Genomic DNA, 22,818 nt, shown 5'->3' on the forward strand with positions numbered 1-22,818 from the left:
CACATGCGCACTGAATTAATCACAGCCATTTTTTGCAGGAAACTAATTAGCAGAATAAAGATCCAAAGACTTTTTTTTCTTTTCACTCATCAGCTCCCACTTCCAGCGCGTCCCCTCCGACCGCTGCAGCCGCCGCCGCCGCCGCCGCCTCCTCCTCCTCCTCCTCCCGGCCGCAGCCGCCGCCGCCACCGCCTGCTTTGCATCCCAATTACAGCCTAGAGCCGCTGCCGCCGCCGCCGCCGCTTCTCCTCCGTGGCCCCTGCCCGCTCCGGGGGCTGTAAACTCCCCGCCAACCATGCTGCTCGGCGGCAGCGGCGGCGGCGGCTCCGGCTCCCCGGCTGCGGCCGCCTCCCGCCCCGGGCTCCGCCGAGCGCGCTCCAGCTCCGCCGCCGCCGCCGCCGCCGCCGCCGCCAGCAGCGCGTCCTCCGCCGCCGCCGACCCCCGCCAGCCGCCGCTGCTGCCTTGATGGGCTCCGCGGCCCGAGCGCCTCTTTTCGGGATTAAAAGCGCCGCCAGCTCCCGCCGCCGCCGCCGCCGCCAGCAGCGCCGCTGCAGCCGCCGCCGCCGGAGAAGCAACCGCGTAAGTGGCAACTTTTCCCTCTTTTTTTTTTCCCGCCGCCGCCGCCGCCGCCGCCGCCTGCTCCTCCTCCTCCTCCCGCCGCCACCGCCCGGACGCGGGGCTCCTCGGGGCGCCCGGGCTGCTTTGCATGGGGCTCGTCCTGCCCCCTCCCGGCTCCCGCGCCCGGCCGCCGCCGCCCGCGCTCCCCGCGCCCGCGCCCTGCTCGCTCGCTGCGTCCCGCTCGCCTTCCCCCTGCGCCAAACTTTCTCTTTCTCTTCTTCTTCCTCCTCCTCCCGCCGCCGCCGCCGCCGCCGCCGCCGAGCCCGGGCCGCCCCCTCCTCCCCGGCCCCCGCGCCGCCGCCGCCGGCCGCCACCGACCCCCGGGAGGGTGGAGGCGCCCGGGGCAAGGCCCGCGCGGCGAGTTTGGAGGCGCCGCCGGGCAGGGCCGGCCGGGGCGCGGGCCGCGGGCGGGAGGGCGGCCGGGGTCCAGGCGCCGAGACAAAGGCGGCGGCCGGCGGGGGGGTCCGCGGTGCCGAGCGCCCCCGCCCCCGCCGCCCGCGGCCCCCAACTTTGCCCCACCCCGAGAGGCGCCGGGGCCCGGGGCTGAGCCGCCGCGCGGGGCGCGCACCCGGCCCGGAGCAGTCGCCGCAGCAGCCGTTGCTGCCGCCGCCGCTACCGCTGGCCGGCCGGCCGGGCGCCTTCTGCGCCAGGGCTCGCCTTGCCGGGGACGCCGCCGCCGGGCCGGAGCCCCGGGGTCCGAGATGGGGAGAGGGGGCGAGGCGGTCGCGGGACCCTCTACCTGCGCGCCCTCCGCCCTGCCACACTGGCAGCGCCGCGAGCGCCCAGAGGGGGCTCTGCCCTGGACACTAGGGGCTCCCGGGGGCTCGGGGCTCGGGGCTGTGCCGGCGGCCAGGACTAGACCTAGCCTGGCTGGCCTCTCCTTGGCCAGCTGAGTTGAGAGACGTCGGAGGATTCCTTTTCTTTCTTTCTTTTTTTCTTTTTTTTTTCTTTTGCTCACGCGAATCTGGGATTGTTTACGTTCCGTTCCCCCGCTCTCACTCCTCGTCCTGCTTCACTCCTCTTTTCCGTGTATTTTCTCCATTAGATGCAAAAACCATGTTCCTGAATTTTACGTTATGCATTTTCATGTACATCTTTTTGCATACCTATTGAAGAGTCGATCTAAGTGTATTTTATGCAGTGTTCTATTTAAATCACATAGAGACTCTACTCGTAGGCTTCTTGTGGAGCTACTAAATTAAAAAAAGCGTTTTACTTTGCAAATTAGTCTGTTGCTCATAATCTGACTTTTTCAGAATGTTGTGCAATTCCTTCGACTGTGGCCAATTCTTGGATTACAAGTGCTTTCAAAAATCACCCACTCTTAACTTTTCCTCCTTGTTGCTTTGAAGTAGGGTAAATATGACAATTTTTATTGGTCTCAATTATTGAAACTTGATCTGAGGACTATATGGAAGGAGGAGGCTGATTGCCTTTTTCTGGCCTCCAGTTCTAGTGACTTTTAAAAAAGGGGGTTTGTTAAGTACCTTTGAAGAATATGACGTACGGTGATCGCTTGGCTGTAATGCAAATTACAGAGCATATATTCACTTTGGAATTAAAAAAAGACTCGAGCCCTTTCAGTGGGGACACTTGAGGATTTATTATGTTTTTTAAAAAATTACTTTTTTCTCCCTACTTTGGGAGAATGGCTAGTTACAGATCAACTTATTTAGAGGTCTTCGGAAAGAGGCTTGGGAAATGGGAGAGGGGAGAAGATTGATTACAATCTGCATAATCAATAGGGCAGCGTGCTGCAATCGTGTACCTACATTTACTGTAAATTTCTACAATATTTGTAGCGTGGGTGCTCCAGTGCCTTGCTCGGCTTCTTAGAGCGGATTTAGAGGCAGTACAAGCAGAATTTACTACCGAGTCCTCCGGAACAATATAGGGGAAGTCCACTTGATAGTGACTCATTTTAAAACTCTTTCATTTTACTGTACATTTTTTTTTGTGAATCTCTTTACGTGTGGGGGTTTCAGATACTGAACCCCCAAAGCGTAGGTATCTCTATAGGTTGCGGGGAGTGGAAAGTGTTGGGGGGGGTTAGGGGATGGGAATTCACTTATTGAATTACCACTTCGGGGGCCCTCTTCTCATCTTATAATGTTAGATATGTTTAACTGGTGCAAGTAATTTAGAGATATGAATACAAGCGAGAGAATACACCAGAGATTGAAGCAGTGTCAAAAGTAAGGATTGCTGTGTGTGTGGATGAGAGAGAGAGAGAGATAACACAGACACTTATCTTATAGTCAGGCTTGAAAGCTTGGTGGTAGGTGAATCCATATTTGGAGATGATTTTGAAATAGTCTAGCAAATGGTGCACGAACAGGATTTTGTAAAAAGTGTACACGGAGTCAGTTTTGAAAGGACTGTGGTTTGGGGAGATGAGGTGTGGGCAGGAAAACCCACTCCAGGCCAGCAGCCTTCCTCTGTCTGTGTCTCCTCCCTTCCCCCTCCTCTAGTTTTAGTTTTTAATTACTTAATGCTGAAATGCACAGGGCTTATATAAATATTTGCAAATGCTCTTTCCTATTGATTTCTCTGAATAAACTGCCCTGCTCAGGTCCAAAAAGGAGGCCATTCAGATCTGTGGACTTTTTAAACATATAGTCTCTGGAGGAGTGTTTCTCTGTGCATACATGTGTTTATGGGTAGAGTTGTAGACATGAAGATTTTGGGGGACGGCGAGGAGAGTTCAGGCTCTCCGTAGTGTGAGCTGAGAAAGCTGAGTTGGAGCTGGCCCCACGGCCTGGCAGTCCTTGTGTGTGTGTGTGTGTGTGTGTGTGTGTGTGTGTCTGTGCGCGCACGTACGTACTGTGTGGGTATCCACACTGGGGGAGTCAGAATGCATATGCACTTACCCTGCCCCCTCCACCTCCCCCCATTAAATACGGAGCAATTTTCCAGGACTCGGTGACTGCCTTCTCCTCAGGGTCACATTGAGTTCGAGTCTGATCCAAGGTGCAGAAATCCAGCAATGGAGAAATAAAAGAATATACAGAATGAGGTCAGGTCAGCTGCTCAGAGGCCAAAACCCCTACAGCTACTTTGATTTTATTTTTTTGTGTATATTTTAGGCTCCTCCTGCCATGTTACAAATTGTGCCTCCTCCTCTCAGGTGTTTGCTGTGGAGCTTAAAGGCACCGGAGCCTCTGCTTGTGTGGATGGCTGCTCCCAGCAAGAACAGAAAACCCACAATACCGAATCCAAAACAAAACGAGGGAGGAGGGGGAGGAAAAAACCTCTATTGAGTTCAGGCAAATAAGGTTGGGTTTCCAGATCGGATTACAAAGCAGCTTTGAATATGCAAGACAGCACACAGGACCAGTTATTCCAGTTACAACAAACTATTAAAAAAAGAGAGAGAGAAAAGAAAAGGCATGTTTAGGTCGTAATTTGTTAGTACAAGGAAAAGAATCCCACATAAAGCTGCCTTTTCTTCCCCCCCTCCCTTTGCTGGCTTCACATAGAATTCACTCACCCTTTCCGATTCGTCTACTTACTGTATAGGTTCTTTTATTAAAATCTTTTGGGTTTAGGAAGATCGCTGCAAGCAACACATTTTCTGTTTTTTTTTTTTCCCCTCTATCTTAGAGGAGAGTTGGCAGGGGTTCTGTGGTTTGCAGTTACACAATATGTTATCATGTTTTTAATCACTAAATCATTGCAGTGGTTATAGATTTACAGTCTTGGGGTATTACAGAGAAGAGCAACGGCGGCTATATATATGCTTTTAAATTACACCAGTGTAAACTGAGTGCAGCAGCTGTGAATATGGTCACAGACTTCAACCCCCTCCCCCGCAGGATCTTAGTTCCTTTACCCTCTGTGACTTTTTCCCAAATTGTTCAGTTTGCTTAAAATTCCTTATCTCTTCACCACCCACCTCCAAAAACATTAATTTTTCTTTCAGACCTCTAACCTCCGATAAGCTAGAATTCAAACTCTTGAAATATAACTCTGGATCAGAGAGTATAATAAAAAACAAAAAAGTAGATTTCCTAAGAAATCCTCTTGGTTTCTGTGCCGACCTCCTGTATAGGGATGGAGGGCCGATCGCAGATCAGAAGGTGGGGGTGGGCAGGGAACTGGAAGGCAGGCTTGTGGCCCTTGCCTGCCTGGAACCTCCAGTGTCCTGTCACCACGAGCCCACTTTCAGCTTCTGTTTTTCGTATTATTATGTAACAGAATCCTTGGCAGCATTAAAAATTCAGTATTACAAGCTGATTGTAATGCTGCCTCATTAGACAGCACTGTCTGGCCTTGTATTAAGTGAAATACAGAGCACGGCTTTTAGATTATAAACACCAATAAATATTAAGGATCAGCAGAGGGGGGAAATAGCTGGATTTTTGGCCCCTTCTGGTTTTATATCCCCTTCCATCTTCTTCCCTTCATCCCCCTACCCCCGCCATGGTAACTGTCATCTGTGTTCTTGGGATGCTGATATGTCGACCCTGGTGACATTTTAGGAGGGCTTTTTATAGAGTTATCTTGTGTACACAAAAGGTTTGGAAGTTTGTTTTGTTTTGATCTGCAATAAACAGGTCCTTCACTTTGCTGATGTCATTTCCGTTCATATTTGAGTTGTTTATTGTGCTTCTTCGCAGGGCCCTCTCATCCCTACCCCCACCTGGCTTTTCAGCCAGAGCCTGTGGCTGCCTGGGGAAGGGGGGACGCGTTCCTAAGCTGCCAGGTCTGGGTTCAAAGGCTGAGGGTTGCGTGTCACTGCCTCGTCCTAGGGTTCGCCCGCTGGGGAAGATGTTTCCAGCTTCGAATCTGGTTAAACGCTTCGACATCCACTTGCCCTAGTATTTTCATGGCATGCAATGATTCATCTCAGCTTCCTTTCTTTGTAACCACCCCCCCCCACCACATACACCTTGTCTGTGTCTTTAATACATCCTTATTGTCCACTTTCCATGCACCTCCCCCGCAAATAAAAAACCGACCTTGTAATGATGACTTTGATTCAGTCGCAAATATGAAGCTGGCATTAGCGACTTCATGCTGTGAAAAAAAAAAAGTGTCCAGGCGTTGCCCCACAGCCCCCCACCATCACTTCTATCCCTATTCAGTTTTTTTTCCTCTCTCGTTTATTTTTCTGCTCTCTGCCTTTTTGTAGACATAAAGGCCGTTCTGGTGTTACTAAAAATGACTACAGTGTCCTGTGGCTCTTATTTCCATGTGTTCTGCAATTGGAATCCCCCTTTCTCCAAAAATAAGTAGAATGGGGAAAGGAAGGAGGAAAAACTGACTGTGTAGGCCTCCAAGGCTTTCCTCTAATAAGTTGATGGGTTTTAGGTTAAAAAAAAATATTATTGTTTTGTTCTTTTAGGTTTAGAAATAATAGGGAGAGAGGGAAAAGCAGTCATTAGGAAGTTCACTGAGCTGCTTTCCAACTAAGACGGGTGAAAAATGAACCTGCATTGACACTTGGCTCCATGTGAAAGCCCCAGTAACCTCTCCCCCCTTGCGTGGCCCTGGCCTTTTGTTCCTGGAGAACGGAGCTAAGGTGCTTTTTCTCCCAGACCAAAGGCAGCAGGCAAGGAGTCCTCTTGTGTGCGCATCGCCTTTAGATGGCCTTCTCATGGTTATTGTCAATGCAGACTCCCCCAAACAATTGCTCCAGGGAGACACAAAAGCAAAAACATTTGTCCTATTTTTTTAACCTCTTTGTTTTAGATTTTTTTTTCATCCATTCTTTAAATTTCACAGTTTCTATTTGTCTGCAGAGAGACAAACGGAACAGCATGAAGCGCATTTTACCGTAGGCCTCACTGGCGATTGGAACAGCCTCAATAGAAATCCAGATTCTAAAACACTGGCTGACTTGGAGGAGATGTGAAATTTCAGCTCGGGGCTCTTAAGTCAGATTAGCACAGATTTTGAACAAAAATGCACTAACATGAAAAGATAAGAAAATGGGATTCTAGAATCATTTTGGGAAAGTGTGAAAAGCGTCATCTTTTGTTTCTCTCTTGGTGTCCTGCCCCAAGAAGTGGTCGCTGGATAGAAAAGAATTGCAAACCCAAATGAAATTCTTAAAAAAAAAAAAAAGATCCCAGTTATTGTGCTCCTGGTGTATCATTTAAGTGATTGTCTAATGCATGTGTAGGGGAACTGTTGGGACCCACTGTGGAATTGATGCTGTGTACGGAATTTTTTAAAAACTACCATTTATATATAGAGGCCGTCCTCCCTATCCCACTTTTTTCCTCTCCTGTTTCCTTTTTCCTTTCTTTTCCCTCCAACCCGCTTCCGCTCCAGGAATTCAGTGGTTTGCGTCAGGCTGAGTGCAAAGGGATGTGTCAGACAGTGGGGATGGCCCATGAACAAAATTGGAGTCCCCCTCTTTTCCTGGCCCCAGACAAAGCACCTCCCTCCTCTAATGTATGGACCCTGAGTGCGATGCTGTCCTTAAGCATCTGTCTGCCTTTTCATTAGAATTCTCAATTTCAAGGTTTAGAAACACAAATGTAAGAATCCCCTTGGGTATAAAAGTCTTGCATGGCAAATTCTCTTTGCCCTTTCAGAAATATTTTTGTTTACAAAGAAAAAAAAAGAGCAAGCTTTTGACCTAACATTTTAAAGCTGTTTTAAGGCAAGTTCTTTATTTTTGCTTTCTTAAAACTTGGGCTTTGTAACTTAAAATTAATTTGGAAGAGCTCTTCCCAATCGCAGTTTTTTAAAAAAAATGTTTACTCATTTGTGTCTTTCTTAGGTGTGTCATTGACAGATTTAGGACCTGAGCTGGGAGGGTGGGTAAGTAAACTAGATAACGTTCCACCTACGATTTAGGGGTAAAAATTAATCGATGGAATTAGCATTGTAGCAGTAGTTGGGGGTCTTGAGGTTTGAGTCAGAGAAATGTGAATCGAAACATCTGTGCGTAGGCCTTGCCACACCAGCCTCCAGTGGTTGTGAAGGTGAGTGTGGGATGTTCTGTGGAAAGCCTGCATTCTGTACCATACCCAGGAGGGCCTGGCCACCCAGCGGGTCTCGGGCCCCTAAATATAACTGCCTAGAAATATAATGGGGTGAATTCAGGGCATGGAGTGTCCTTTAGCTCCCAGTGTTTCCTTGTTTATTTCAGGGACTTTTATCTTCCCCCTTCTCCTGGCTTTTTCTTTGTGAAAGCCTCAGAATTGTTTAAGCACTAGTTTTAAAGTCAATGTGTATGTATAATTTAATAAAAATAGAAGGATCTGGAAGAATACACAAATCCGCCTAAACCCAGTTGTGCTGTGAAAATAGAGCCCGGGTTTAGCTAGAAGTCAGAATGCTGACATTCACTGTGTCTTAGCTCAGAGATCATATTTACCTTTACTGAAAGGATACAGCATTGGAGACTGAGTGTGTATGTGGAGAGAACCAGTTTGGCTCGGTGGGGATCATTGTAATTTACCAGCCAGCTAAGCGTCACGGGGCTGGCCTCTGGCTTGGAGAGTGGGTAAGGGGAGGTGTCGGGAAGGGGTTAGCATTCTCTGATTTATTTTTAAATATTTATCCTTTTGGCTGTAGCCAATTACGCTTTCCAGATGAGATGAGACTAGTTATGGAGGGCTGGAAGGGAAGAATTGCCTTTCCTGAGAGTAGGTTTATTTGTCAACAGTGTTCAGGTCAGAGCGATGAGAGAGCTGGCTGTCACTGCTGGGTAGGCCGAGGGTTTAACATCAGGCAGCCGCCCTCAGAAGAGCCAGGGCCTTTCGGAGCCCCAGGACAGAATTTGCAACGTGTATTTCAGAGAAGCCGTTGATTTCATATGTCAGTGCAAAAGTCGCAGATTCCCTCTGAAGAGGTATTGTTTTTGTTAAGGATGAAAGTAAGTTTTGGTAGAGGTAACAGCTTTTGTGTAATCCTTTCTACTCATAATGATACCGAGGCCATAGACTACCTGCCTGTGGATTACCTGTTAAATTTTTGCCTGTAATAAAGGCAGGCTTGACCAGGCCTCACCATGTATGTAGCTGGTGCCCGATTAAGATAAAGGAAAGGGAGCCATGGGGCCTCCCAGTTCTACTTGTCAGGCCTCTGAGGTGCAGGAGGCGGATTGCAGTGTCTGCTGCCTGGGACACTGGCGGTGTCAGGACAGATCCCCTCAGGGCCTTCTGCCCAGCACCTCTGCATCCTTCCAGATTACTTTATAGCTGGTTCTTCGGGCTTTCTAGCTTTTATTTTATTGAAGATATTTATCTGTCAGCCCACCAGGTTCATGATGTCACCAGATGATGAGGTTGTCTTCTGTTAATAAAAGTTAAGACAAAGCAGCAAAATTAGATTTTCTGGGAGTATAAACATTTTCTTATTGCCTTTAATTTATCTGATGTGCCATGGGTTGCTTCCAGGTAAGACAAGGGGGCCTGGAGTCTTCATTTTCCTGAAGACATTCTCAGAGACATCTCTGTGTCGTGTGTGCCACGTTACTTGCGTTCTCGCCAGCATCATCATCTTCATGTATTATTCATAGTCACTTTTTCAATTAAATTATTAATTGGTTTTCTTTAAGGTGTTCTCAACTCATGGGGCTAATATAAATAATAGTGTGTTTTGAAAACACCACCTGTTCTTGGGCCTGAAGTCAGGCGGCCTGGAAACAGCTCTGCACTGATCCCGCGCTGGTTTACAAAATCATCTTCCACTTTCCTTTCTCGCTCTCCGCCCCCCCTCCCCTCACTTTCTCATGTGTGACAGAATTTGGCTTGTGGTCTCCTTTGTCCCTAATCGGACATGATTCCCTAGAGACAGTCTTTCCTCCCAGGGTCCTAGATGAAAAAAAGTCTTTTGGAGTCTCTTGTCTGGACAAAAATGTAAGAGAGGGATTGCCTGTCCCCAACAGGTTAGATATTTACGTTAATTTGAAACCAAAATTATATTGTGCACGACGCCTTACACGAGCGGACACGATAGTTTTCATCAGCCAAGCATCCCCTCTCCTCCTGCATCAGCGTGTGCTTAATGCTAATAGGATTCCATACGTACAGCTCTTCGCCTCGTGAGCTTATTACATTTCTAACACTTGCATGGTTGGTTATTGTGCAGTCAGAAGGGACTCTCAAGGCTGTGGGGCCAGCCTGGATGGGCGGCTTTCAGAAAGGGTGAACGCAGGTGCCTTTCTGTGTTGAGAGAAGAGGGAGTCAATTCAGACTGAGCAAGGGATTCTGGCAGGGAGGAGAGGGGACTTCCGGTGAGATTTCTGTGGAGCTGCCTTTGCACATCAGAATGGAAAAGGTGAACCTGGGGAGATGTAACAGTGCCCAGCAATTGCTTTGACCAACTGGGGTGGCTGCATTAATTTGACTCCAGTGGTAGAATCTCCCTATGAAGGGAACCATCTTTGCCTTATCTGAAATGATGTAGCTTTTTAAGGCGACTCTTGCTAAAGAGACTGTAAGCTGCATTGCAAACTGCGACTTCTCTTTCTTTCTCTGCCATGAAAAACTCTATCCTTAAACTGTCAATGAAGAGCAGAGGATGTTTTTATAAGTTTCTGCAGCTGAAAAACAGAAGTGCTCTGTAAAGCAGTTAATAGGATGGGTGTGTGTTTCAAATAAATTCCTGTCCACATTGGCTAACGTCCCCATGCTGGAGTGGCCTGGCTGTGACGTGGATGGGGCCCAGAGACCATGGCTCCGGTTCGGAGGTCCCAGGCTCCTTTTTGTGGCCCAGGGCGCGTCCCTTTCTTCTCGCCCGGTTCTAGGCCGGCCCCTGACTTTTGATGAGTGAGGGGTCAGCTCGTGGGGAGGACTGGGCTTTGTTCCCGCCTGGCTGGTTCAGGCCGAGTCACCCAGGGCTCTCGTCCCCGGGCGCGCGGCCCTGCCTGCCTGGAGGCCCGTGCCCAGAGCGCGGCCGAGCGCTCGGGCCTCGCGCGCCCGTGTGTGTCCCCGTGTCCCGCGGGCGCGGCCGCCGCCGAGTACCCGGCCTGCGCCCGGCAGGACTGTAGATGTCAGGCTTTGCCCGGGGAGCCGAGCGGCAGCGGGGCTGTGAGTTTCAAATTAACCTTCCGCTTTGTTGCTGTGTAATGTGGATCCCCGAAGGCCCCCCGCCCCGCCCGCCCCCCTTCCCCGGGCGGTGCGCGCTGCAAACTGCGAGTTGAGCTTCATTTACATAAAGCGATTCCGGGCGGGCGGGCGGCCGAGCCCGCGGCAGGCAGGCCGGGGACGGGGACTCGAGCGCCGCGCCCCGTGGGTGAATCCCGCCGCGTGTCCGGGGACCCTCCCTCCTGGGGAGGGGCAACCGGCAGCCCCGGCCACCACCATGAGCCCCCCTCCCGTGCCTGCGCCCCCCCTGCACCTAGCCAGAGCCACCTCGGAGCCCCGGGGCCAGCGGGAGGTGGGGAGAATGCCGCCTGGGGTGGGTGAGTTCAGGGCTCGCGTGCTGCTGGAATTTCCCCTGGTCGCGCGCGCTGCGGCCCCCGGACCTGCGAGTGCCTCCTCCCTGCGGAGGTGTGCGGAGCCTTTGTGTGCCAGGTGAGTGGATCCTCCCTCCCCCGGCCGCCGGCCCGCCCGGTTCGCGCAGCCGGCCTAGAGCTGCAGGCAGGTGCTGCGAGTCTTGGCTGAACTTCCCATTCTCTTGGGGCGTGTGGGGGAAGGGCAGGCAGGATGCACTTGAACTACTAGACTCCAATGGGAACCTACCTGGGGTGAGAGCGTCTGAATTCTGCTGGGCACAAAGTAAAGCCCGTCCTCCTCCTCTCCCTTCCATCTTTCTACTCCTCCCTCCTTCCTTCCTTCTTTTGCTTTTGGATTAGTTCCTGCCTTCTGAATACTTGCAGTGCTGGTGTCATTTAGAAGTTTGGGTTCCTCCACCTAAAAATGCACCCTTTTCAGCCCAAGAGAAGTCACTGGTCAGTTGGAAACAATGTGAAGAATGCGCTTGTTGTGGAGTAATTAAGGGGAGAATCAGGTTTGGAGCTGAAGGCACCTTTGGAGATGGGCTTGGCCATCCTCTAATTTTAGTTTGTTCTCAGTCTGGGAAACCCGGAGCAGCATTCATTTGTGTGTGTGTGTGTCGGGGGGGTGCTGGTGGTGGAGAGGGACAGCTGTTAAGAGGAGGAAAGCCCAAGTTAGGTCAAGAGCAGAAAAAAAAAACAAAAGTAAGTATTGTAGGCTTAGAGGGAAAAGAACTTTCTGGAAAACGGTCCTTTCTGCTTTGGACATACCTTTGTTATAATGATGGGAAAATGCCTTGAGGGTAAAGACCACAGCTCATGCCTGGTATAGTCTGAGAGTGCCTTGCTTGGTATACGAACTGGTTTCAATGAAACCAGGGAGCAGGTGGATCCAGGCCGGTCATGCCTTCCCCTACCGTCTATTTGTGTCATTTATCCAGCCTTGAAGACTCTAAAAGCCACGGACAGATAACCTCGGAGAGGACACATGGCCCTTCTTGGGCACAGGGAGAGGCCTCTCCCTCAGGCTGGGGCCTGCTTGGTGGAATGTATTAAGGCGAAACAAGGAAAACAACCCTAAGCTTTGAAGGTGGATAGTGGGAAAGTTGCACGTCATCTCGTTTCATCCCATGCTTTGAGATCCTTGGAGACAAGTCACTAAATAAATAGGGTATAATTTAAAGCCCATGCCAGCCGGGAACTTCGTTTCTTTGCCATCAAGCAGCAGGTGCGAGCTTGTAGAGTTGGCCCCTCGAGTCCCCTCATTCCTAAATTCAGGAGGTGTCAAACCTTCATGTTCTTTTAATGGCTGTGGTTTCTGGATAGGTTTCAAGGGGAAACCCTAAAAATCACGAGTTCTAGTAGGCTGGGCTGGAGAGGGAAGCCCGAGTGCTGGGGCAGAGAGAGAGACTGCGTCTGAGAGGAAAACATACACCTTCCAAGGTAACCTGATCGAGAAAGGCCAAGCGAGGCCAGGAGCGTGGGCCTGTTCCTTGTTATCAGAGCAGCCACTGGCGGCCTGAGATTCTGAATCCTTCTTGTTACCCTACCCAAACACAAAAAGCAATTAGGGAAAGAGGTGGGGTGTGAGGGAAGTGAGGAGACTGCGATTCTAAATAATTTAAGGGTTTCAAGAATGGGGTCATTGGAGAGAGGTACATACCTGGATGTTTGCACACCTGTATTTGTGTTCATTCAATTTTGCAGAGACCCCGAAGGCCCCCTTTCAGATGGTGTGTAGCTGTGAAGGCCAAGAGAAACTTTCCCTCTCTCCCTTCCTTAAATTACAGGACTAAGGAGATTGTCTGCATTTAGTTCCCGGCATGTTCTCAGAGAGCGTGTAAGTGCCTCTCAGAATGGGCTAGGGTCACACTTTGCTCTTTTATTTAATTACACGAGTGTTATTTAACAACACGGGGCAGATGCAGAAGCAAGCACTTTTGCACTTTAAAAACAGTCCTTTTGGAGTCACAAGGAATGAAGTGACTTGGAGACCTTCTGTCTTTATGACATGGGTCATCTCCTTTCCCAACTCTTTTGAAATGGCTGCATTTTCTATGGGATAGATAGAGCTGCTGTTTTCCAGTTCTCCTGAAAACAGTTTTGATTGACAGGGAACTATTGAGAAACACTTGCTAACTCTTCCAAAATAAAAAATCCGAGCTGTTTCTCCAACCACCTGAAACTTTAATTTTGGTTTCTTCCCTTCCATCTTTTATTTGCACAAATGAATACTCGGGGAGGGTGGAAAGGACCCAAATAAAACAGTACTCTCAGCGGGCCTCTGTTTGGCTCGGCCCAACAGGACAGTGAAGTGCCTTCCTTCTTGCTGCTTCGGGGCTGGATTTAACTGCCGTTTCAACTCACTGCCAGTTGGACTGCCTGGTGGTGAGGAGCTCAAATAAGTGAGATTTCAGTTTTCATCATTGTGATTTTAAATGATGATTACTAGACACTCCCAGGACAGGCCTGGCTCACCTTGGGTGACCCAAAAGTTGTTAGTTCATTAGAATAAATCTGTGATTGCAGACTACTAGCAAAGTGTTATCTGGGGCTGGTGATGATTTAGCTTACAGTTCTGGTCACAAGTGGTGTCCAGGGAGCATGTCCTTATTGTCACCATGTGCTATTGTTCCTTTTGGATGTGGGGTCTTTTTTTTTTTTTTCTTTTTTTTTGCTTCCGGAGTGTTAATGTGAGAGCTTAGAAATACTCGAGGGCTCAAACAGACCCTTACCTAAGAAATCATTTTTATTGCAACAGTCTCCTGTTAAAAAGTAAATATTGAAGTGTCTAAGCAACATTTTATAAAAGTATAGAGAATTGCTCAAATTACTTGAAGGGAAAGAAAGCCAGTTGTCTTCACACCCACTATTTGGAGTAGCTATCTTGCTTCTTAATGTGAAGGGGTTAGCTTGGTCTTACAGTACAGACAGTGGAGGTTCTGGCCTGAAGAAACTTGCAGCGTCCATCTCACACTTGCCAGTATTACAGGGATAATGCACCTGACGCTGAACATTAGTAACCTCAAGAAGTACAGTATGTGCTGTGGTTTATACTTGGATTTTGTTACGAAAACGGTTGCTTGCTCTTCGCCTGGCCTATTTCTGTAGTGCTTGGGCCTGTTGGCCTACTCTGGTTCCCAAGGCTGGTGTAATTAACCAGGATGGGGGCGTTACCTAAAAACACAACAGGAAGGCAGATTCCATTACAGTGAACTTCAGAGGGGTATCCAAATGCACGCATGTGAGGGTTTGGTTGTAATGGTAATTGTTAGAAATCAGCACAGTTCAGAACCACCATCCTACCTCTCGGTTAGAATCTGCCTTGCCGGCCGGGAAATGGGGACCCTGTTTTAATAGAAGCCAGGCAGGAGAGTTCCTTGGCAGGAGCTAATCTCAATCAAATATTAAGGGGTGCCTCGTTCTATCCAAAGTGCGGTGTCCTGAGTCTTTAGGCTGCTCAGATTGAGAAACAAACACACAGAAGCTAAGATTGAGTCAAACTGCCCCGAGGGAGAGACCCGGGTAAAAAAATCTTGGCTCATTGGCAAGCCACTCTCAAAATCCAGATTAAGGAAAAAAACTACAAAATCAACAACTGTCAGATTTCTTTTCTGTATGATTTAAAGTTGGCTGCCAGACTGTTCTCTTTGAGCATGTGCAAAGAAGTGACAATCAGATGTTAGAAGGCTTTTTCCCGCGCTAATATGGTAAATGACTCCTGTGTGGACAGGGACTGGGCAGTCACAGCAGCATTGTGCTGAAGCTTCAGAAGCAATGAGACAGCTTGGATGTTTTTTTCTGGTTTTCAGTCTTTGGGGCAGGGAACGGGATGGGGAGGACAAGGCAGTGAGTGATCTAGCAGTGACAGGTATGTTTCTAGAGAGTTCTTTGCCTAAGGAAGGTGGCTTGGCTCCTTATTTGTCACTTTTAAAGGTGCTTTTTTCCCTTAGATGTCGCTGCCCTTCTCTCACCCTTAATTCCTGGGGTTTCTTGCTTTTGCAAGCATGAGGGCATGCATAAAAAGGGGGAAGGGACATAGAAAGTTTGCTAGGTGGCAAATTTGGCTCCATTTCAGAGTAAGACTTCGGTTTTGTTGGTTTTAACCCCAGACGGGGCCTCTTAGCAAAATGCCTGAGCTTAATCTGCTTTTTTGGGTGAGCCCTTCTCTCTTCCCACGGGAGGGTCACCATGCAGTCTTGTCAACACGAGGATTAATGCATGGGGGTTTTGATGTCCACCCCTCCAGAGGGGCCCTAGCTGGCCTCCTGTGTCCTGGGGGTTGGGGGGTCTTAGGTGATTCGGCTGCTCATTCTTTGAATTTTGCTGTTAACGCATGTGCCGCCTCCAAGATTTTTCCATTCTCTTCCCTCCCTGAAGTCATCCTAAGGTTTCTATGGAAGGGAGGAGTGGGGAGGGCAAAACACATGCTTCCTTCCCACCCCCACCCCTTCTGGCTGCTGCGGGTTTGGGACTGAAGCCATGGAACCCCCTTGCAGGCTGCGCCTTGTGAGGATGGGGGAGCACCGGGATCCCCCTCCCCTTCTATTCTGCTAATCACATAATGGCCTTAAAGGCTTTCTTAAATGATTATCTTGTCTTTAATTTTAAGTGGGTCTTTTGGGGCAACAGGCGGGAGTTTATGGAGTATCCTCGGTCATCTGTAGGGGACTCTAAACTGGGAAAACTGGCCCCATTGGACTCTGTGAAAAGACGGTGGAATTTTCATCTGCTACCGATTTCACGCACTGTCCTGAAAGTGATTTCAGCCGCAAACCTTTGATCTGGGAGTGAGACTTCTCCCGCCTCCTAGGCTTCTGGAGGCAGGAGGTGGTGACTGCTCAGACCTCCTACTCTTTGTGTGTGAGTTTGTGTGTGTGTGTGTGTGTTGCGGGGGTGTTTGCTAAAGAGAAGGGCTGAATGATTAGGGCAGATTGGGGGATTAAGCGTGGTGGGGGCTTGTAGACTGGAGGGGGCCATGTGTAGACTTCATTAGGTAATAAGGACTCAACTACTTGGGAGTCTTTGGGGTGGGCAAAAAAAAAAGCAATTTTGCTGGTTTCTTGGTTGTGCCTGATTTCATCGGGGAATGCGACTGGAGAAAAATTCTTCTGAGTCTATTGGTTGAGCTAGATTTTGAATGGGATCTGTTGCCTGTGCACATCTCTGTCTAGGCTCTGCATTTCGGTATTAAAATTCCAGTTCACGGGCGGCTGTCTGTCTTCTCGTCCGAGTCTCTTTAGTGGAGAGGCTGGAGTCAGATTAGCTGAGCCAAGAAAGGGCCAAGGGGCTTAATTCGATATTTGATTTCAGCCCTGCAGCGCCCCCCCCCCCCACCTCCCATATAAGTGCCTGTTCAAATATGGAAGTCTCCCTTCAGTGTATAAAAAGCTCTTTTCAAAGGAGTTTAAACTCCTGTAAGTCTATAAAAAGTACGTATGTGTAGACATGAACTTATCTGCTTCCCACACTTACAGTCTCTGAGTGGCCTGTTTTGGACAACTTTTCTCTTCCTGACATCTTTCTCCAGTGAAAATATGCTAAAGAACATGGGTGTGCCTTTTTTCTCCTTCTCAGCAACTTTTCTTTCTTTCTTTTAAACAATTTTTTCTTAACTGCTCAAGAAACAATGCAAGCCTCTTCCACCATTTCAGGCTCTGCTTCCTAAAAATGCTCTTTGGCTCAGGGCCTTGGTTCTTAATGTACATTTGGCTGGGAGGGGGAGTGGTTTTTGCTTTCCTGGTAACATCTCCGTGGTTCTCCCGGGAACATCTGCATCGCTGTTAAAGTGTCACTTCAACTTTTGGACACTTAGAAAAGAGACCCCTGGATTTCGTGTGTGTTAGGAGGTTGATGTCACTGGTAAAGCAACTGCCTTTAAATGTCACCTCTTCTGCCAGGTGCTGGAATGGTGTCACTTTTACATCAAATACATGATTGCCAAGGGACAGGCGGTGATGAAGACTGTCATGCCGTGGACCTGATGATATGAACACGAGTTATCTGGGCCCACCTGGCTTACTTTTAAAATGTAGTTCCAGGCAAAGAGTGGCACAAGTGGAATAGTAGGGCTCCCCCTACTTTTGCAAAGAGATGGTTGAAGTTGGTTTTTTCTTCCACAGGTGTGAAAACCCAGAGGTAGAGGTGTCTTTGGGGAAAGCACAGAACTTTTACTCCTTTTGAGAGAGGACTCTTGCTGGGGAATCTGTAACAGTTGTCCAGAGAGTGGAGAAATTGGCCGAGACGGAAATCCTGGGGCAGACTCTAATTGGAGGGAGGTGCAGTCCTCATTGGTTGAAGGAATGAGATCATTACAGAATAGGGCGGGGTAGGGTCCAGTTCAGGATCAGAGGGCTGCTTATGAACCAGCCCTTGAAGTGAGGCTTCTGTGGTTCCCTCAGTTTCCTGGGAGAAGCAGAGAAGAATGAAGTGAGCCTGCTCTTCACTCTGCTTTAGCCTGCAGCCCTCTGCTGGGGTCTTAGGGGGAGGCCCAGCTCTGCTCCAGCCTAGGTGTGTGACTGGACTCATCACTTAGCCTCTCTGAGCCTTACTTCCTTCATCTGTAAAATGGGCATAATACATACCTCACATTTGTAGTGGGAATTAAATGAAATAAGGAACAAGGCTTCACAGTGCATATTCAGTAGCCTCTCTGCAAATGTTCATTCCTGTCCCCATATCCTTTGCTCTTGTGTTTCTTTTGTTCCTGCTGATGGCCTCTGCTACCTTTTGTTTCCCAGCACCCGGGAGGAAAGAAACAAAAAGGTTCAGCATTTCTTCTGCTCTTCCCTTATGGGCTGGGAATAAAGCCAGCTTCCTTTGACATCCTGCAACTGTGTTCAGGAGTGAAAGGGTTCTGAGATAGACGCAGTGTCCCTGTCCTCCCCAGCCCTCCCATCTTGTGCCCCCCACCCTACCCCTCCCCAAGCTGGCAGGCGGCCTTCTAAGTGAGCAGCCCACTCAATGACCCACCTAGAGAGGCCTTCCCGGGCTGGCTTGTATATGCTAATAGGCCTGACTTGTCCTGGCTTGTTTGTAGTGATTTGTGGAGGCATTTATATGCAAATACTATCAACTTGCTGAGTTAATTATCATGTGCCTCCCCCCTTCCTGCAAGGCCTCCCAGCCTGGCTCCGAGAGGGACTATTCTCATTCATCCCGGCGCTCTTCCTGTCCTGGCCTCCTCCATCCGTTGCCCTGTCCCCTTCCTGTGCCCTCAGGCCCATCACAGGAACCTGTGTGGTCAGGGGTGGGGAACTGGCTACGCCAGTGGCTCACCCAATTCGAATCCTCCTTGAGAGGTGACACTTTAGGTGCAGGGCGGATCTGGCTCATGTTGCTCTGAGCTTTTAAACCCCACTTTTTACTTTCCAGCCTGAAAAACAGAGCTGCCCAGACCTATAGTCCTCAGGGTGCTGAGAAAGTGAATATAGGTTTAATATTATTATTATTACTTTCGTTTTCTGACGTTGTTTATCCTACTGAACCCTGTTACCTACCAATTCTGAGCCCTGGAGAAGCCCTCCAGCCCCGTGCCCCTGGAAATCTGAGTAGTAAAAGTGGACCTCAGAGCTAGTCGTTTCCTAGTTATGAGTGGGCTCAGTTGACATTTGGGGTTGGATAAGCTTTTGTTAGGAGATGTGGGTGTCCCTGACTTCTCCCCACCAGATGCCAGTAGCACGTCTCCCCTTTCCCCGTCACGACAATCAAAAACGTCTCCAGGAGTTGCCCACTGTCTCCTGGGGAGGCAGCGTCGCCCCAGGTCGAGAACCACTGGGACAGAGGTTGCATGTGATTCTCTTGGATAAAAGGATCGCAATTCCTGCTTCCCTCTTTGTGTTAGACACAGTTATTGAGCGGCCTCTGAGTTTGTGATTTGACCTAGGCGATAGCAGATGTTGCCATTTGCTTAATTTTATGGTCTTTTTAGCATTTAAAAATTCAGGCTCTTTCCTTTTAGGGCGTGGTAATGGGCTTATGTTTGAGATAGTAACATTTTCCTCCTCTGGAGTTCTGTCCCATAGAAGTAGAACTCAAGCCCCATACATATTGTACATTTTCCAGCAGTCTGTTAATAAAAAAAGTAAAAAGAAACAGGTGGAATTCAATTTAAAATATATTTTCTGCAGCCCACAGTATCGCCATGACATTGTCATTTCAATAGTTGTGACTGGCCGAGTTTCCATTGCTCGGGAGCCCCATGTGGCCCATGGCTACCATATTGGACAGCTCAGCTCTAGGATGATTCTGGTGGTGGCTACCATATTGGACAGCTCAGCAGGATCTAGGATGATTCTGGCCCTTTCCAGCTGTGAAATCAAGCCGTTTTCTACAGTTAGTGAGTCTGGGAGAAAGTTTCTTTTCTTCTCTCTTAAAAAAAAAAGGCTTTGTGTTTATTCTCTGAGAAGTAGGGCCTTGGCTGCACAGCTGCAGCCGTGGAGCGGAGGCCAAGGGAGCTGGGCCTCTAATCTCTGGGGAAGCTCCCCCGGCCTCCGTGGGGGAGGCCCTCTGGGCAGTCCTCTGGGCCGGGCCTGGAAGGAGGGTAAACATTCCGAGGGCTCAGTGTACTCTCTCACACCGCACAGACTAATGGTTCGGGTTAATTTTGTGTACAAGGTCCCTTTTGTTGGAGAAGGGGGTGAAAGTCCGCAGCTGTGACCGGAAACAAGGGAAGGGCCTACTGGGATGACCTTGTTTTGGAAAGTCTAAATGGAACACTAATGGCAGAGATCTAAGACGGCTGATGTATGTGTGTGTTTGACTGGGCCTAAAGATAAGGTGAAGAGTATTTTAAAAGTTACTTTAGCGCAACCTCCTAGATAACTGTAGGCCTGGGGCCAGTTACAATTTATGGCAAGCTGGTAGTCAGGCCTGTGTGTTGGCCTCATTTTATCTTTTGAATCCAGGCTCCGTAGCTTAACTGGTGGTGCTCTGTTTGTTTATTCTGTCATTTTCTGGAGGGGGCACTGGGGCCTGATCTTTTGCAGGGAGGCATGGCGGCATGTTATAATGCACACAGAGCTGTTCACCTTCCTGCTACTGGGTGCCCTGGGACGGTTCCTCCTTGCCATCCCTAATAGGAATGTAGGCTGGGGTGCTGCACTGTAGTGTTTTTGGTAGCCTGGAGTGCAGGCCCGTACCTCAAACAGTGCCACAAGCCTGCCAAAGATATGAGCTGAGGAGGAGGTGTGGAGGCCTTAATATAGCTCCGAGCCCCAGGTTCCTTTCATCTCTGAGGTCAGCCTTTTCCTGTTGCCTCTCAAGTTATTGAAACTGCGGCCCTGGGCCGGCCAGCACACTCAGCACACTTTCCTAGTAAACAGGACAGCTTTGGGTGCTGAGTTCCTTGCCTTTTCTAACAGCAGATGAGCAGTGGTATCGTCTGTCACCCAATGGGATCCTTTCATCCCTACACTGAGCCACTCCCTAGACGCTGTCCTTCTACCTTAAAGAGGTCCCCAAGTTTACAGAGTCACCGTGGATTTGACTGATGTGTTTGAATGGCGACTGGATGCACTCCTTCCTACCCCAGTGTTCCCGAGGAAGAACCTTGCACCGCAAAATACTCCCTAGCTTTGTTCTTGGAAAAAGGATGTTCTTGAGTTTGGAGGGGACTTTGCTTTTCATAATACGTACTATACTCTGGTTGCGGCATTTGGTGTTTGCTTAATTTTTGCACTGTTTCTTACTTACTCTTTGACAAGGTCTGGCTTTGGGGAGTCTTGGGAAGCAAAAGGATAAAATGGCAAGTCTTGAGTTTTGGACTTAATCTACAACATAACCTCTTTATCGATAGATTGGAGTAGGTTTATGGATATCTTTTGTTTTTTTTTTTTGACAGTGGGGGATGTGGTCTCAGGTTCCTTCAGACTTTTCACTTTACGCATCCCGTAAGCCACTGCCATCTGCTTTGAAAAATTTATTTTTTCATTTTAAATCCTCAAAGACAAAGGGACCTGGAAGCTCAGACCTGTCCTGCCACATTCCTGAGTAATTTGGTTTTGATTAACCCAAGGAGAAAAGTTGGTTTCTCCTAGCGACCGAGGGGATCAAAGCACCCGGAGGGGCCGTTCCCCTAATACACACAGCCCCCTCCCGCCCCCTACCCCCGGCCGCTCCCCCCTCCCTGGCCTTTTCAACCTCCCCCTCTTCAGAAGGCCTGAGCGGGAGTTATTTCCACTTTCTGACTCTCAGAGAAGTGGAAGTGTATCATAGAGCTTTGGGTGGACAGACCAGGGAGAAATACCTCCCCCCCCCCATTCCTTTCTTCCTAAACTCCTATTCCCCCCACAAAGCTGCAGAGCACATTCCTGTGCTAATCCTGCTGCTGGAGGAATGCAAATGGCTGTAATTGTGTGCCCCAGGATGGGCCTTCCGCATCTGTGCAGCTTTTCTTCTTTGAGGAGGTGGCTAAAAAGTTCATTTACATGGAGAAATGAGACTGGCCTGTGATCCCCAGTGGTAGGATGGGCCCTTTCTAATAGGAAAGGGGCCACGTCTGTGTTCTCTGCTCCTTCCATCCCCTTCCCTTCCCACCTGACAGTGTGGGTAGGGTCGGGGGGCGGGGTACCAGGCTCCTGCTGGACATATTTTATGGGACCAGCAGTTAAATGAGAGAACTCTGCTCTTAATAGTAAGAAATCAAACTAAAGTATTAGGCCAGCTTTGTAATAGGTAATCCTTGCATTAAACCACAATAAACAACTTATTATTTTTTAAGGGAAGCTATGGTCCCAGAAGTAATTGATAACATTTTGGAAGAGATGCACCACTCTGCTGACCTTACCTGGCTTCTGAAGCACATCTGGCCTTCCATCTTTTTTTTCTTAATTTCAACTTGCAATTTGGCAGTGGGTTATTTGATACTAATTTTTCAGCACAATTGGAAGTATTGCTTGGGAGTCGGTACATTGTAGCTTTAGGGGGATGTTCAAAATAGACAAAATGCTGTCTCCATCAGATTCAAGAGCACTTAACTCCTGGCTGAATCTGAAGTTGAAAGACTGGCTGAGATTCTAGAACAGACCATCCAATACAAATGTAGTACCAGTCACATAATGTGATTCAAAATTTCTAGTAGCCACATTAAAAAATTAAAAAGAAACTGGTGAAATTTATTTTAATACTCTGTTTTGTTTAGCCCAGTATACCCGTAGTGTTGTAATTTTAACATGTCATCAATATAAAGAAAGCTATTAATGAGATATTTTGTATTCTTTAAAGAAAAAAATCCTGTGTGTGTTTTATACTTCCAGCACACCTCAATTTAGCCACATTTCATGGGCTCAGTAGCTACAAGGGGCAGGGCTATTGGACAGGGCAGGGCTAGCACAAAAGCCCTGGGCTCTTCTGAGGCATTCGAGAGAGATGAGTCTCTCCTCATCTCTTGTGACCAGCTGCTTCCATTTACTGGGGTTCACGGGTCTGGGCTGTGTCTGCACACACTTTCTTTTCTAAAAACTGCCCGGGGCCCCCTGATATCCTCATGGCATTGTTAGGAGGCAAAAATGTGATGCTGCTGTGCAAACATTTTGTAGACTGCTTCCTGGCATGCGGGGGGAGGTGGAGGTGTCCACCTGGCTTTGAAGGCCCTTCCAAACCAAGAACACCAGCAGTGGCAGCAAGGTGGCTAAACCCTGGGGAGGTGGAGGATGGACCCCCTGTCCTCAGCTCTCATTTGTGTGAATTCTAGTGTGTTTATTACAACAGTCTTATGGCTTTACATGTCACCCCCTCTTTATCTGTGAAATCACAGACTGGCAGGGCTTCAAGGAGCTTCTAGAAACTACCCATTTCACCCT

General features: G+C 48.8%; 1 protein-coding gene across 4 annotated transcripts in view; it reads left to right on the plus strand.

The window, feature by feature from the left end:
• Nucleotides 1–22,818, plus strand: part of ZFHX3 (zinc finger homeobox 3) — a 1,295,574-nt gene that overhangs the window by 1,053,913 nt on the left and 218,843 nt on the right. Inside the window, exon 1 of one of the 4 annotated variants that reach the window (XM_070613801.1) lies at nucleotides 99–579. The exons of 1 other annotated variant lie outside the window; for it this stretch is intronic. The gene's annotated coding sequence lies outside the window, so the exon portion shown is untranslated. Of the gene's footprint in view, nucleotides 1–98; nucleotides 580–10,725; nucleotides 11,097–22,818 lie in introns of those variants that run through there. 2 more of the 4 variants (XM_070613799.1, XM_070613800.1) reach the window with 2 other exon arrangements.

This window comes from Equus przewalskii, chromosome 3 (assembly GCF_037783145.1).
Source record: "Equus przewalskii isolate Varuska chromosome 3, EquPr2, whole genome shotgun sequence".
NCBI lineage: Eukaryota > Metazoa > Chordata > Mammalia > Perissodactyla > Equidae > Equus > Equus przewalskii.